We start from the raw sequence: 13,869 nt of genomic DNA on the forward strand, positions 1-13,869 counted from the left end.
CTATATTTCCATCAATCATTGCAAGACCTCTTGTTTCTCTGTGCTGCAAGCATCCCCTTAAAGCGCTGCCAGGGTGAATTCAGAACCAAAGCTTGTAGTGAAAAGGCTTCGTAAGGGCCCTGGGTTTGAAGATATTAGGAATAAAAGTGCAATTCTTGTTTGTGTTAGCAGGTGCAGAGCGGAGCCCTGAGCTCACAGGTTGCTCCGTAAGCGGGATTTCTCTCCTTTGCTTGCACTGCTCCATCGAAGCTCCGGGGCTTCTCACCCAGGGCCCTTTGCCAGCACTTTCAGAGCTTTCTCCATGCCCAGCACGACCTGCAAAGGGAAAGAAAAGCAAACACAGCTCCAGCTGGGAGATGCCAGTGCGGACGACAATGGTCTCATGTTGGACCCCCATGGTCTGGCATATAGCGTTGCCCTCCCAGCCTGCAATTTTCCAGGTAAAAGGGGAAAAAGAGGTGGTTCTTTACCACTGTGCATGCTCTAAGCAATAGGTCACTCACACCTGGCTGCAACTGAAGGAGCTGCTATTCCAAAAACAGGCTCTGGGAGATGTGAAGGGGGAGCCCAGCAGAGCACCCCACGGCGGGCAGAGGGGTTTGCCCCATGGCACAGCGATGCGAAGCCAAAACCCCGCGCCAGCAGCGGCCAGGTTGTGTTCCCAGCCCTGCAGCTGGGAGCCGGTGTCAGTGTGGGGCTCTGTGCGCACAAACTGCCGCTGGGTAATTTAAAGTCCATTTTCTCAAGCCATTGAGCAGACTTCAACACGTCTTATTTTTCATTGCTTTGTATTATGCATGTAAGAGACTATAAATTGCAACTATTGGAACCCTAATTTCTTTCGAGGTAACTGCCTGTGGGGCACGGTGAATACCATTCATTTTTTCTTCAAAGTTAAATGTTCTTTATTTCGGTACAGAGCTCCAGTGGAGAATCTGACACCAATGAGCCAGGAGATAATTTTCACTCTTTTACAAGTGTGACTCAAATATGTATTGACTGCAGAAATTATTTTCCACCTGCAAATAAAAAGTTGGAAAGAAACGGCATTTACACTGACAGATGTCCGGACTTTAATATTAATGACATTCCCAAGTTTGCTCCCAGAAGGCAGCACTAACAGTTGTTGACTTCATGATTTTTTTAAAGAACAATAAGACATGAAGTGTTATGTCATTTATTTTGAGGTATCGCTTATTCCGGGTCAGGGCAGAAAAACCTGCTCAAGACTCTTATTTCATTTGGTTTGCTGTGTTTTGTTTTAACAGTTTAGTCCCGCAGCGAGGCTGAAAAGGTTGGTCAAACTCTCACTATGAGACTGTTATAATTAAGAGGTTTTTTCTTAGTAAAATACCTGTTTCTTTCTATACCATTTAGGCACCACGTGGTCAGGGAATTTTATGCTCTGATTTTTTGCATATAAGTTGGGGTCCGGGGGTCTCTGCAGAGTCACCGGGAGCCTCCAGAGGCCCATTCCTCACAAATAACTTCAGGATCCCCCTCCATCTGGGTGTGCAAGCTGGACCGAGTAAAGACGGTGGCATGGAATGGCACGGCACGGCATGGCATGGCACAACACGGGGACCTGGGGAGGCTGTGAGGCAGAACCCGGCTTAGAGACAGAGCAACAGGAGGGTTTATCTGCTGGCAGTGAGGGAAATGGGACAGAGCAAGGAGTTTGGCTTTGGTAAAGCGACAGGGAAAATATTTTTAGGAGCAAAATCTATTATATTCAGGACAAAGTCTGAGCTGCAAATGATACGCACCTCAAATCATTCCAACCTCCCTGTAAAAGCAGCATCCTAACCATGGGGCAGGCTAACCCGACAGAGCTGGGGCTTCACCCCCCGTCCCGTCCCGTCTTTCCTTCCATTTTAGCATCCCAAGAGCTGCCTTTGTGCCATGCCTTGGTGGCACTGCTGGGATGAACCCCAGCGTGTTCCTGATCCAGATCGGGAAGATAATTCACCAGAGGGTTTTAGTGCAGGAGAACAGCCACGCTACCCCCTGCATGGCAGCAAGGCCGAGAGCACAGTCCCGTGAGCCAAATGGCCCAGTTTCAATGGTTCAACTGAAAACACACCAAAGATCTGTCGTGTAAACCGGGAGAGGTATGATGAACCCATCAAGTTTACAGAAAAGTTTATTCTTGACCGTATCAAACCCTAAATTCATCATAGGCAACCAAACATCGAGTTCCTCTAGGAGTTCCTGGTACCATGGCAAACCCCAAAGACAGAAGGACATACAGCTTTGTGACTAGGTTAAGAGTGGGAATTACTTGGGAGACAGAAGATGGTGGATAAAATGAAAATATTGCTGAATTAAAATCATATATGAGTCATAACATTGAAACGAACCCTGAGCTCTAACCATGGACCAGGATCCCCAAAGCCTTTGATGGCATTACTGCCTTCCACGGCAAAGCCGCTTGTCTGGCTCTGGTGCTCGGCAGCCCAGCCTCCCCTTCGCTTTGAAGAGGCCAAAGCTGAAACTAAGCTGAGGAATCGCTAAACCAGATCCAGGTTTTCAACCCATCCAGCCCCACACGTCCCAGCCACCAAATTCTGCAATATCCTGTGGATCCATTGTCATGATGGAAGAGATGTATTTCTTCTGGAATGAACAGTAATTTGGTATTAACAGCTGGCGTGGCACTTCCCTCTGAAGCAGCGCTACACAAACAAGAGGGATCTCTAAGGAGGCGCTTTCAAAAACGGAAGGTCGGAAGGGAAGCAGAAGAGCTCAGGTACCCAAAAGCAGCCTGGGGCATGGTTTGCATTGTGTGACAGCTGGTAAGATTAAATTGTTCGAGAAGAGCAGCAAAAGCTTTTTCTTGTCTCTTTTTTTCTCCCCCTAGTACTATTTTAATCAGTTTGGCAGGAGAAGAGAGGTCTGCAAGGCATCTATCACCAATTCATTTTTTTTACGGGCAAACATTTATAAAATGACAGATGTTTCTATGGAGATTTGAATCCCATGGTTACTTGACAAGTCATAGAAAATGAGACCAGGGGCTTGTAACAGGTAAGATCTCCCATGGCCATGCTATGGTGACAGAAAATACACACCTTGCTTCGTGAGACAGTTTCTGCGGACAGATGTGTTAGTGTTCGCAAAGGGCTTGGAGACCCGGCAAGGAGCGGCTTTGCAGGATGGATTATTAGAGCCGAGTCCTGTTCTGGTGAGGACAGAAGCAAAGCTGGGGCCTCAAGGGAGTTTTCAAGATTTCTAGGAGCTTCGCCTTTCCGCTTCAACCATATTTAACATCACACACACATCCATGCACATATATATGAAAACCAATAAGTAAGATTAAATTATTACTTTCCCTGTAATCATACAGCTGCACTATTCTGGGAATCATTTTATTGCAGCATTTAGGAACAAATTAGTCTCGTCGATAACTGCTGAGTGACAAGTGTGTTAAGTGCCAGTTCCTCCTGGATCTTTTCTTCTCCCCCTCCCCTGTATTTAAGCACAGAGCAGCACTTTCCACTTGCTGTATCTCTGCCCTGAGGAGCAGAGCTGTGACTCCTGTTGAGCCCTGTCAAAGGAGACGGACACTCAGCCTCCTCCTTCTGTCAGGCTAAAGGATGCTGTGGCTTAGCGCTGGGGTTTGGTTGCTCTGAGATGAGCCCCGGTGCCACCCCCCAGCCCTGGTACCCGTGCCTGATGGCAGCAGCTCTGCCCTGCTGGGGTGATGGGGCACCCCCTCTACCTCATTAAAAAGCTATGAGAGGAAAGAGGCCACTCCTGCTGCCCCTAGTCCTTGCATGTGGCCACCTTCAAGGCACTGGTGTATATATAAGCTGTAGGTATAGCGTATATACCTGAGCACAAGCTCAGATCCCAGCTGAAGCCAAGAGGTGCAAACACAGGGCTGGAGCAAACCTGGCCAAGGGAAGAGTGTTGCTCTGGGGGATGCCAGGAGGAGACTGTAGTGGAGGAAACATCCAGAAACCCAAGCAAGGCGTTTGGATGAGCTCGGTGCAACATCACAGGGGCTGCGGAGAGCCCTCTGGTAAACCCATAACTGCACCGAAACTCATCGCTTCAAACGCTGAACTGAATGAAGCAGCCTGCCAATTACAAATATCTGCTCTTCTCACACTCTTCTCATCAAATTAAAGATCCGGTGTTGTTCACCAACTGCTTTGAGCTCATTAAGGAGGAGAGGGGGAGGTGGCTGAGAGAAATCTATCATTCGCTGCTAAGTGCCACAATGCCATTTAGTACATGGATTCAACATGTTTCTGCTCATGAGAATGGCAGAAAATCGTCCCAGCTGTGGCAGAATTTATTAGCACAAATCTGCTCTCACTGGGGCGGTCAGTACCGCCTTTCGCTTTGCGTACCTGTGTGGTTTGCCAGCGCAGGAGTCTTTTCTCACCTCGAGGTAGCTGAACCCCCACAAAATGCTGGTAGCCCCAGCTGTCCGGGAGCTGACCGGCCATGGTGCAGGGTCTGCTCCTCCCGTGCTGCACCAAAATCAGCCTTAGACTGCGAGTTTGTGTCCTCTGGTGCCTCCGACACACTGGGGGTGATGGGAAGCTGCGGAGTCGAGGCTTTTGCAGTGCCTGGGGTGAGAGATGCATAAAGTTCAGTGCTTCTACCAAAATGCGAATCACAAAAGTAGAGTGTTAAGGGAAAAATCCTTCGGCCCGTCAGCAGTCTTGCCTGCACCCTGGGAGTGTGTTTGGTATCTGTGGATATCAGCAAAATGTTTGTTTTCTGCTGCTTGAGATGAACCCCCCGTGTCACCTGCCTGGGGTGGCTGGGTCGGGGTGCGGAGCTCTCCTGCCCTCTTCTTTTCCCTCCCTAATGAAATCAGAGCGAGCTTCTACCTTCACTGCCTCCTCTCCTCCCCAGCAGGCAGGACTGCATAGATTGACTTGACTTCCAGGCACAGGCAAGTGTTTTGTACCAGAAAACCCAGCATCCCTAGGAGCCTCATCCTTCAAATTTTGTTCCTCGCCCGAGGTCTCATTACGCTCACTGCCTCCTCCTGTTTGATGTCCTGTGTCACAAGCAATCTCAGTAGTGCCCTTACTCGTACCTGCAGCTGAAATAAAATGCTTCTTTGTAAAGAAAATGCTTGTACAGAGCTGGCAATTGCACCTACGATAGAAATTGTTGTTACGGACCTGCTCCCCAAGGGCGCCTACAGACAGCAACGGTTCTCATGATGCTCTTGACCCTCACTGGGCATGGGAGGGTTTTGGCTGGGGACCATGCCCACCACTAGAACTGCTGGCAAACGCCTTTCTCAGTGTCAGGGCTCGATCTGTTGGGGAGAAAAGCTCTTTGATTTGTTTTACTGGCAGTTGCAGCAGAAATGCAGCACGAACACATATCCCTGCGGGAATTCTCTAGTTGAGAGATCAGGCTGGTTAGGATGAGCTGAGGCTAAGCTGCCTGGAAATCAACATGGCAGAGGAGGCTCAGCTCTCCTTTAGACTGGGAAAATAGCCCCATGCATGATTTTGGGTTGGGAAAAAACATGATGGAGCCCGTGAGTGCCGGAGTCAGAGCCACCAGCCTCTCCCCCTGCTTGGCGCACGCTGCGACAGAGACGTTACAAACCACCCCATAGAAAACAATTGGAGTTTGCCATGTTGCGGTTCCAGCTCTCGCAGGAGCGGCTGGCACGTCTCGCCCATCCATCCTCTCAAGCAGCCCCCGCCAGCCGCCGCTCTCTCGCAGCCTGCTGGGACAACGGCACCAATTTCATCCCGCTGTTCTTTAGTTTCTTTGACGAACATTACTTCCAAATTACAGCCCTGGAAGAGATTTCGCCATCCCCGGCAGGAGCGGGGGAAAACGAGGAGGAGATTGGGAGCCCAGCCCCACGCAACTGTAAATAAGCAATGGGGAAAGCGCTACCGATGAGGTTAAACCTGACACTGGTGCTGGGCGAGTTATTGCGTGCACGGAACTTGTGGGACTGAGAAAGCTCTCATGGTTTGGGCTTCAAGGACTCTTTTCTCTGAAAACAAATTTTATAGTGCCTGAAAGCCTAAATATTCTCAACAGGGGTATGAAACAACTATGTCTGCTTATTCAGCACAGGAAGCCGCGATCCCTTAGGAGAAAGCGTTCCCCCACAGTGCAAACCAAACTGCCACGTCAGCCACCCTGTGTCCCCCTGGTTTTATTTAGGGGATGGCTCATTGCAGCTGTCTCTGAAAAGAAAAGCCAGTGACAACCCCAAGCAACAGCCGGTGCAAACAGATCCTGCCCAGGTAAGGCATGGGGGTCACGCAGGGTCTCCCCTGGAGGCTCGGCCCTATGGGGGAAGGTGACCCATGGAGGGAGCAGTGATTGATGTGGCAAAACAAAATCTACCCCCACCATTCATTTTGGGGATCAGTTTCATCTCCCCGAAGAGATGGGAGATGATGACTGCGCCGCACTTGGCCAGGTGCCCGTGTCCCCCGGTGGCCACAGCCTGGAGACCCTGGGGCACAACCCAACCCCTTCTTGCCTTCCCCTTAAACCAGCAAACCTTCCTCTTAAACCAGCAATCTCGCCTCTCGCCACACTGGATTAATATTTCCCAGCTTCTCAGCTCTTGAATAACTAATACAACTGGAAAATAGAAGTTGTAGGTGTTTGTTTTCCACCCCAGGAGAGCGTCATTGCTCACTGTTGAGGTTTTTCTGCCCACCGCTTGCATGGCCTTTGTACCAGCTCCTCCTCACACCCCAGACCAGACCTCAGAGGTGTTTGCGTGCTTAATTAAGGGCTTAATTACCTCAACACCTGTACTCATTTCTGTTGATTAACAGTGGCCCAAAACTGAGGTATTACTTAAGGAAAACCAAAGGCAAAACCATTTTGGTTGCCTGTTAGAAATTCACAGGGACTTGACTGAAATAATCTGCTAAACTGGACTCAAAATTAGGGCTAATCCATTTATATTGTTGGTTCCTGACACATGAGGCACAGCAGACATCCATCAGCCCCAGCCCTGCCTGCACATCTGGATCAAGCAGGCAGGAACACAGGCTCAGAGGACAAGCAGTGCTGTTCCATCGGGGGCCGTATCCTTCCCAATCACTCCTAAATAACTTCTAAAAAGATGTTAAGTGCTTTCTAGAGCAATGCTGGAGTCATATTTCTGTGTCATTTTCTTTGGTAATTGTCATTTGTTTGGGCCTGTTGCAGGTTGGCAGGAAGGATGGGTAGGCAATGATGTAGTGGATTATTAATTATGCTGCTTTATCAATTCTCCAACTTATCTACGAACAGATCTTTACTCAATGATATTACTGATTGTACCACACCGCTGTTTACAGAGATCCAACCGCACTTCCACCTAGAAATGGCTTTAACAAGACCTTTTCTGTGAGTTTATGTAAAAAATGAACCTAAAAGGAAGGCCTCCATGGGGATGTTATTTTTAAGCCAGAATTGCATTTTAACCGCTGCAGCCCCACAGGGTCAGATGAAACAGCACGATTGAACAAATGGCGCTTTAGAGATGCCCTCAGGTCAGCCAGCTCCCAAAGAGGAGGTGTCTGCAAGGAGAGGCCACCAGCTGGGTCGGGGCATGAGCATCTCTATGGGACAGAGAAGCTCCTCTGCTCGTCCCAGCAAGCACGGAGCAGGGGAGCCCCATCAGACCCCGGCCAGCCCGTGTCCCCAGGGTCAGGGCAAAGCCTCATCTTTCCCTTTTTACTGGTTAGACTGCCTTTAAACATCGCTAAGCAACTAGACAAGTCGGAAATTTGCTTTTAAGATGGCCAGGCTCACGTTTCTTGGGTCAGAAATTACCGAGCGCACAAGCCAGCAAAGCTCCCTCCAGTCCATGCCACCAGTGAGCCCATCACCATCATTTTCCCTGCTTAACATAAATCCACGGAGGTTTTACTTCTGTTTTCTTCCAGCAGCCGGGTTTTGCATAGGCTCAGAAATCTGGCTAAAACACGGGAAGGTCCTCAAAACACAGAGAACAATGTCGATAAACCTCTTTGTTCTTATCAGCAGTTTTACCAAGATATATATCAACTTTCATCCTCACTGCCCAAGTTATTTGAAGTTTCTGTATTTCCCAAAATACCCAAGGCAAACACGTGGCCTCCCCTCCCTTCCGCCCCATCCTCCCCCCCCATGCTGCTGTGAGAACACAGATACGCTTCTTCAGAATAACTCACTGTTACTGCTGTCATGTGCTGTTAAAATAATCTGTTTAGAAATTTGCTTGCTTTATGGCTTTTATTTTTAATTGCCAGGCATTTTATTTTTAAAAAAGGCAATCCTTTTGTGTTTTCCTCTTTGAAAAATTCCTTTGACAACCTCTCTTCTCTGAATTGCTGTGACAGAACCACCTCCCTGACCTTTCTGCTCTTTGAAGAAATAGGAAAATCAGACGCAATAGAAGAAAGACCTCCAAATTATATCGACAGAAACAGGACTTGGTTCGGGACAAAAATATTATTTATGGTTAGCACAATTTTCCTAGTTTGTTTCTGGTTTTCAGACACATCTCCTGAGCCTGTGCGATGTCTCTGGGATGGTATTTATGGCTTCTGCTCATACGGGCACTGCTACACCTGGGGACAACACGCGTGCTTTTCAGCGCTGCATACGGAGGGGAAGGCGGTGGTAGATTCGCAGCTCGGAGCTGGTATGTGAAGGGTTGTTTATGGCTGTGGTGGTGCTGGGGGAAGCTGGATGTTCACCAGCTCTTTTGCCAGTGCTTTTGTATTTGGAGTTGCCTCTGATTTTAGCTGTGCTCGGCAGGGACCGAAGGGCACATTGAGAAGCGGCGGCCGAACATCAGAGTGAGCAAACATTGCATGATTAAGGACTTTTTTCTCCCTCAAAATCATTGATAACTGCCTAATATTTTAGAAATTGCCTCTTCACAGGCAACAGTTGTGAACCACCTCTGCCTGCCGCTCCCGAAGGGCACAGACCAGAGGTGCTAGACCCAGAGCTTTTGTTTTTCTTTCCTTTCTGTCTATTTTTATCATGAGGGAGCTTAAAGATCAGAGGCAGGCAGAAATCCTTCCTTTTCAGGGAGTACAGAACGGAAAGTGTCTCTGGCATTTCAGAAGTGACGTTGAAGAGCAAGACTGCACACAAAGCACTGGATACTCAGCCATGACTCAGGCAAAGCGAAGTTACAAACTGTAAGTTATAAGCTGACATGAGCTTGGCACGCTCAGTAGATGGAGACTCCATGCACCCTCATTTTCTATAAGTCCTCCAGATGTGATGCAAAGGGTCAGCGAGATGCTGGGGACCACAGCACAGGGGGTCAGCACCCCCCAACTGCACCAACTCCATCACCCAAGAGCAAGCTGGAGGCTCGTGCTTGCGCTCAGATACCTGAAAGGCACTCGATGTATGATCACGTCTCAATTTTAAACACTCTTTTTACCATGTTCTCTTGCAAAGAGCATCTAACCGGCTGTCTCTGCAGCTGCAGAGCCCCATTTGTGGTCCTGGCACCTGCACACAGCTGAGCCAAGGCAGCAGCCGCTGCTTTCCCCTCTGTGCTTAGCATTGCAGGCAGAAAATAAACTCACTTCATGCTGGCATCCGTCCCCAATCCCACAATCTCTCTTCTTTCCTTTTCTTTTCAGTATTTGTTCGGGGTTTTGTTTGTTTGTGTGTTTGTTGGGGGTGAGGGGGTTGGTTTGTGGGGTGTATTTTGTTTTGGATTTTAAGTATTCATCCTTAAAAACTGGGGGTCCCTGAAGATAAGGGACTGCTGTTAGCCCATGCATCAGCCAGATCCCCAAAGGCAGCACCCTGCAAAGAGGTTGTGGCAAATCCAGCGTTTGCTCCATACAGGAGGGTGGAGGATGAGCTCTGCGTGCCGGTAGATGCAACTGGAAAGGAAAACCCACGGGTTTCTCCAGGGGAGGATGAGCAGCACGGGCGAGCTGGGCAGAGGCGGGCTGGAGGGAAAGCAGTTTGCTCCAACGTGATGATTTGGGTGTTGCAGTGCGAGATGAAGCTGGTGCTCAACACAAAGAGGTTTCCCACCTGCTCAGCGTGGACCTTTCTCACGCTCCATCTCCTGCTCCCATGCTTGCTATTGGCAATAACGCGGGAGGACACTCCACATCAGCAAGATGAGGCAGCATCTCAAATCCCTATTTATGTGAGCGATGGAGGTGCTACCTGGGAATTTCCCCCCTTGCTCCTGCTGTAGGAATAAGCAAGTGGTTGGTTAACCGGGATCCCGAGCAGCTCCAGAGGCTGGGGGATGACTCAGTGTCTGCACCGGCCTGTGAGAACTCAATTACTTTTGTCCTTGTAGGGAATCAGTGTTATCAGCCTGGCTTTTGCCCATGACAAGCAATTTTTCGAACATTTTATGCAGAAGTTCACAGCAGGACAGTTATATTTTTGGATCTTGCAATGAGTGACAATTTGGCAGAGGGAGGTAGAGTTTGGATGGAGGAAATCAGGCAGGGCACCACCCCGTGTCTCTCCAGTTTGTGGGACTACTGGATTTGAGCATCGATGTATTTTTGCTTTGCACACAGTGGAGCTTTGTGACTGAAGTCCCAAGGAAATAATTGGTAAGAACAACGCTGAGGAGGTCTCTGGGAGAGCCACGTTTCCTCCTGAAACCACCCTAACACCTTCCTGGGTGTCACTAGGGAGGGAGGAGCCCGCGCTGTCCCTCCCAGCTCACACCAAGATCATCCCAAATCCCAGCAAAAACCCTGGTCCAGCCAGGAGCTCTGCTGCCATGTCATCATCCATCAGATATACCTTGTTGGAGAGGAAAAACCTGTGATTAGATTGCACTGTAACCTTCAAGAAAAACTGCTTTTTGATTACAAAAATGATGAATTGCTGTCCCTTCTGGGCAGACCACCTCCATCTGCAGCAGTGGCCGGCAGTCACAGCCATTTGATACTCTGCGGCTGAGGGGGATAAATCAGTAGAATGAAGCCTGGTAGTCATCTGAGGAAGGAAAAATTTCTCATATATATATATATATATATATGTATATATACTTACATACATAGGTATCTTGAGCTTGAAACCCATTTTCTGCTGTCCAAAGAGCAACTGTTTTCCATTCAGCAACCCTTTGCGAAATACCCTGAGCTCTCGCACGCTCCTGCTGTGCCTTTGTTTGCATTTGGTGCGTGCAGGACAGGATGCTGTGTGGATGATGAGGAAAGTTAATGATGCCCCAGATAATGAGGTTTCATTAACAAACTGTTCATCTGTGGCAGCTCGGAGACAGATTTTCCCCAACCTGTGGCTGGGTGAAATCAGGTATAAAATGCACAGCCCTTTGCCTGGTGGGTGCTGTGGTCGGGAGCTTCACAGAGAAGTGAGGACCAATCTACTAAAAGACATCGTGCTTTTAAAGATAAACCCAGTTCACCTTGCAGTTTTCAAGGTGACTTTCTTATCCTCGAGCCGTGAGCTGAAAATCCCCTCTGGAGAGTTTTGGTCTGGTTAGAGAAGGTGCTGCATTAACATCTGCTAAAACCTCAGCAGGTTTTAGTGCTGCTTCTCATTGACGGTGGCATTTGGACAATTGCTACCAAAGCAGCTCTGGCCACATCGTCTTTGCTGCCCAGGCAGGTTGCCGTGTGGGAAGGGGGTCAAGATATGCAAAAACTCCTCCAACGGCACTGCAAGAGATGACTGTAAAATATTTATAGCAGCAGTGAGCCATGCAAGACGAGGATCTGTCATGACACAGGCATTTCTCTTTTCTAAACAGAGGAAGAAATCAGCATTTAAAACCTGCAGGGCCTCCATTGATCCCTCGGACAGAAGTGGCCAGGAGCATCTCCCGGGGGCAATGTGGCAGTGAGCTGAGGCCACACCGCGCTCATGGAGATTCACTGGTACCTGCATTATCCCCCTGGAACCTCCTGCACCCTCTGGGAAGCCACGGGGCCCAGTCGAACAGATAAACACTGTGTGTGGGGATGGAAGGGGGCAGAGCTGAGCCCTGCGAGGTGAAGGTGCCGCTTTCAGCATCAACGCGGACTCCGGTTTTCCACAATACACCAACCCCACTCGCACGCGATATGCAAATACCAGCCACAAAACGATTAATATTAAACATTTTATCCTAGCTAATGCAATTATTATTTATATGAGACTAATAAACACTAGTTCGCACACTGATGATTTTCCTCTGAATAATTCATTCTCCAGCGCATTCAGAAATGCACAGTGCAATAGTTGTCACGGGTGAGATTTTCATGGTGATCTCTCTAAGCCTTTTGGACAACGACTTGGCCCCATGCGGTCTGCAAAGCCCTGAAAGGTGCTGGTCTGTGTGCTGGGGATGTCTGTTCTCTCCCACCATGCTCAGATCTGCTTTCATAGGCTTGCTCACAGCAGCTTTGCTCTTACCCAGGACCTATATACATCTATGCATATATGTGTGTGTGTGTGTGTACATGCACACAGAATATACTAGAACTTACCTCTCTTCTGATGGTATTTCAAAAGCATCCTCACTGACTTTGCATGTGTCTGGCACATCAGGAGGCAGTCCCGTTTCTCCAGGCGCTGTCACAAGACTTCTCCCACAGCTGGTGCAAGGTACATGCCGGCCCAAACCACCAGCTCCTGCCCTATTTCCAGCAGCTTTTCTCCCCCACGTGGCCAAAGGCTCATTTTCCTCGCTTTCTAGAATACACTAGAGCTGTAATGAATAAATCACACATCTTCAGTCTATACTTACGCTCCCAGATTACTGAGGCAAGAAGTCGCCGTCTGTCCATGCACAGAAGCCCGTTTCCATGGGAAGGGGACAGCCCCGGGTATCCTGGCTTTGCCGCAAGCAATGATGGAGCCCAGAGCCACACCAGAGAGAAAGATCCACCTGCTCTGCAGCCCCGAGTCCCTGTCACGTGTCCCCAAGTGCAGCAGGAGCCACTGCAGGGCACGGGGCCCCAGCAGCTCCATCACCCCCACGTCACCTGCATGGTGGTGGCCTCCAGGTGTCCCTCATGGTCACCTGGTGTCACTGCAAGAGCACTGTTCCCGTGGTCCTCTCTGTAAGCCAATGTATTTTTCTTTTGGCAGATGAGCAGCGTTTGGAACTGCGCAGGTGCGCTGGACACCACTGGACCCTATTTTGCACCATGTTCCCCAAAACAGCTGCTGGGCGATGTCATTGCTCCCCTGGGAGGTGCTCAGCTCGATCAAGGTCTTCACTTCAAGCCATCCCCTCCAATACACCAGTTAATTCACAAGACATTTGGATATGGGCTTTTAGCTATAGACCTAACAGAGAAGTTTGGGCGGATAATTTATAAAGGACAGTAATAAAACAGACTGCACAGTTTAGATCTTAATAAAACCGCAATGCCTTGTGTCTGATTTCATAGACAATTTTTATTAACTTGGCACCTCTGTACCTTAAAGGTCTGACAGGTTTCTTATGGCTGAGGGCTCTCCTGAGGAAGCGAGCGTGTTTCAGAGAGGATCAGAAGCCCGATTTAGTGCCCAATAGCGGGAAATGGCAAAGTCTTTGCAAACCCGTGCTCTTCCCACAGGGCAGGGCCAGGCTGGAGCTGTGGGGACGGGGGCCGCGCTGGGGACGCGATGCTCTCCGTCCCTGGCGCCCAGCCGGCCGCCGGCACTGCCTGGCATCGCGCGTGTGCGACAGTTGGCGCATGAAAGCGCCGGTAATTAGAAACGGTTTGCTAACAAATTTCATTTCAAGCCATAATCAGCGGTACCCGAGTACCCATCCCAAGCATCCCTCTGCCCTGGGCTGACCTCCCTCGCACCAAAGAATATTGCCAAAAACTACAGAAGCACATCCTGGACTATGCTTTGTAGCTGTGGCAGAGAGGGATTTCCCCAGTGGAGTGCACATGGTGACACAAAAACACAGGACAAGACCACAGCGTC

The sequence above is a fragment of the Patagioenas fasciata genome, chromosome 11 (assembly GCF_037038585.1).
Source record: "Patagioenas fasciata isolate bPatFas1 chromosome 11, bPatFas1.hap1, whole genome shotgun sequence".
Lineage (NCBI taxonomy): Eukaryota > Metazoa > Chordata > Aves > Columbiformes > Columbidae > Patagioenas > Patagioenas fasciata.